The sequence below is a fragment of the Limulus polyphemus genome, unplaced genomic scaffold, assembly GCF_000517525.1.
Source record: "Limulus polyphemus unplaced genomic scaffold, Limulus_polyphemus-2.1.2 Scaffold6399, whole genome shotgun sequence".
NCBI lineage: Eukaryota > Metazoa > Arthropoda > Merostomata > Xiphosura > Limulidae > Limulus > Limulus polyphemus.
This window is the reverse complement of record NW_013672009.1, coordinates 29,095-32,582: the sequence shown is the minus strand read 5'-3', so window position 1 is coordinate 32,582 and position 3,488 is coordinate 29,095.

Below are 3,488 nucleotides of genomic sequence, written 5' to 3'. Positions count from 1 at the left end.
GGTTCAAACACCACAAACAACAAGATGTAATCACCCAGCACTACAACTTTTATAGTTATCCCAATAAAGGTTCAAACACCACACACAACAAGATGTAATCACTCAGCACTACAACTTTTATAGTTATCCCAATAAAGGTTCAAACACCACACACAACTAGATGTAATCACCTAGCACTACAACTTTTATAGTTATCCGTTTACAACGCTTTTGAAATCTATGAAGTGAATTCGATAATAGTTAACTAAAACCAACAATAAAGGTTCAAACACCACACACAACAAGATGTAATCACCCAGCACTACAACTTTTATAGTTATCCGTTTACAACCATTTTGAAATCTATGAAGTGAATTCGACTTTTCTTTTGTTAAATGTCTCTTTTTTAAACTTAAATCAATAAATAGCGTAGTAACATATTTAATAAGACTTTAGAAAATATACTATTATAAGAAGTGGACTACTTTTTAAGGGATAAAGCTAGAAAACAGCTAGCGGTTTAGCCATTCTTTTGTAACAGAAACTCAACGAGTCGTTGTCAGTTTCGATGAAGATCTTAGGGTGATTCGTGTAGTCTTCTAATCAAAGAGATTAGCCAGATCAACCAATCGAGAAGATTTTTCTGACATGTTCTACTCCACCTGCTAGCATTTATTTGGGTTGTCTTGATAAATACACGGCTAGCCACCCTTACTTTGTAGAAGCAATAAACTGAAATCCGCTCAGGGTCACCGCAGTGTCATGTACACCTTCCCAAATCGATAGACCCTGCTTAATCACTAAAGCAGCAACACAAAGATTGTTTAACATAAAAAAAGACGTAAATTTTGAATATAAGTTAGCTAAATTCAATCCCTTAGTTTCAATCAACGTTTTATGTGTCAATATATACAAACATTTCTTTTCTTTCTGCTTCTCTGTATATATGATCCAAATTAGGCCTTTCTTGCTGTCAGATCGTAAATATGATCTAAATTAGGCCTTTCTGGCTGTCAGATCGTAAATATGATCAAAATTAGACCTTTCTGGCTGTCAGATCGTAAATATGATCCAAATTAGGCCTTTCTGGCTGTCAGAGCGTAAATATGATCCAAATTAGGCTTTTCTGGCTGTCAGATCGTAAATATGATCCAAATTAGGCCTTTCTGGCTGTCAGATCGTAAATATGATCCAAATTAGGCCTTTCTGGCTGTCAGATCGTAAATATGATCCAAATTAGTCCTTTCTTGCTGTCAGACCGTAAAATGAAGATGCGCTGTGATTGTTTTTTTCTAAAGTTTCAAATTTAGATTGATCTAGTTCCACGTTTACTTTCATGTAGCAGCTTAAAGGAACTTCAAAAATTCATTCATGCGTTTAACCTAACAGGTTTATGTGCTTTATTACATCTTTCATTTTACTTGGAACTAATAATTAAAAATTTTTTTCGCATTTCTCCAGCAGGAGTTTTAAAGCCTACTGCGTCGCCAGCCTATGGCGTTTAAAGGCAAAAGATAAATAAATACCTAAAAACAAAATTATGGTTCAAGATAGTTGATTAAAGTAATAATTTCCACATGTTTTATTCCTCTAAACAACAAACATACCGGTGAACAGTTGTTCAATTTCCAGAGCTATCGATTTTAATGTTTATTTGTACATCTCTTGGGGACTAACGTTATTTATCCGCGTTACAAAACAATAAAATAGTGCTTACTTTACGTCGTTGTTGCAGCTAGTTGTATCGAGTGTAAGTATGAGAAGAGTACAATAAGTATATAAATGATGTTATTAATATTATGACATGGCATTTTAAGGTGTGTGTTTGTTTTTCAGTTAGCACCAAAACCACATTCAGACAATAGCAGTACCTTTAATTTTAATATAAAGTATGTGTAATGTTAAGGATTTTAAGGTGTGTGTTTGTTTTTCAGTTTGCACCAAAACCACATTCAGACAATAGCAGTACCTTTAATTTTAATACAAAGTATGTGTAATGTTAAGGATATTAAGGTGTGTGTGTGTGTTTCTGTTTTTCAGTTTGCACCAAAACCACATTCAGACAATAGCAGTACCTTTAATTTTAATATAAAGTATGTGTAGTGTTAAGGATTTTAAGTAGATAGAGATTCTGTTTGTTTGTAGTTAAGCAGACGGTTGTACAATTGGCTATCTGTGATGTGCCCACCACTGGTATCGAAACCCGGTTTTTAGAGTTATAAGCCTTCAGACTTATCGCTGAGCTAGTAGAGAAAGGTGCTATTTCTATTAAATTCAGTTTAAGAAATAACATTTTAACCACTATTGTGCCCAATGATTGTTTAAGTTTTATTTGTATTTGGTTTATAATCACTTTCCATAATTGTCGATAAAAATGTTTTAAAGTAGTCCTGTAACTCCAGCAGAATATAGACAAAGTAAGACCGGGAAATAGCTTTTGAAGGAGCTGATGTACTTGTTACTATATAAATTCGAAATGTTCTAGCTCCAGATTTAGGGAGTTTTGTTTTTTCAAATCGGCATTCCCTTAATGGGTTCAAAGCTCTCAGGACTTGTATCCCAGATTTAGATGAAAAGGGACATTAACATGTAACATATATCTTCGAAAAGTCATACTGGGGTCGCAGAATTGAAGAATATGTTTGTTGTTAAGCACAAAACTACACAATGGGCTATCTGTACTGTGTCACGGGTATCGAAATCCGATTTTTAGCGTTATAACTCTTCAGACTTACCACTGAGCCACTGTGTGTGTGTGTCGGGGGAGGGGAATAGGAGATTAAGGAATTTCGTATGCACGTATTTATTTGAAAAGTGACATAAACATATCCTCCGGTAGGTCAGGGTAAGTTAATAGACTTACAACATTAACATCCGGAGTTTGATCCCCTGCGATAGGCAGAGCACAAATAGCTCACTATAAGGGTTGGTCTAAAACTAACAAGACCATATAAATAGTCTTTCCAAATAGGGGTATGCTAAATGTACTGAAAGTAAGGAAGTTTAACGGGTAATTTATTGCAGGTAATGGATTTTAACGGGTGATTTATTGCAGGTAATGGAATTTAACGGGTGATTTAATGCAGGTAATGTATTTTAACGGGTGATTTATTGCAGGTAATTCGATTTTAACGGGTGATTTATTGCAGATAATGGATTTTAACGGGTAATCTATTGCAGGTAATGGATTTTAACGGATGATTTAATGCAGGTAATGGATTTTAACGGGTGATTTATTGCAGGTAATGAATTTTAAGGGGTGATTTAATGCAGGTAATGGGTTTTAACGGATGATTTATTGCAGGTAATGGATTTTAACGGGTGATTTAATGCAGGTAATGGATTTTAACGGGTGATTTATTGCAGGTAATGGATTTTAACGGGTGATTTATTGCAGGTAATATATTTTAACGGGTGATTTATTGTAGGTAATGAATTTTAACGGGTAACCTATTGCAGGTAATGGATTTTAACGGGCAATCTATTGCAGGTAATGGATTTTAACCGGG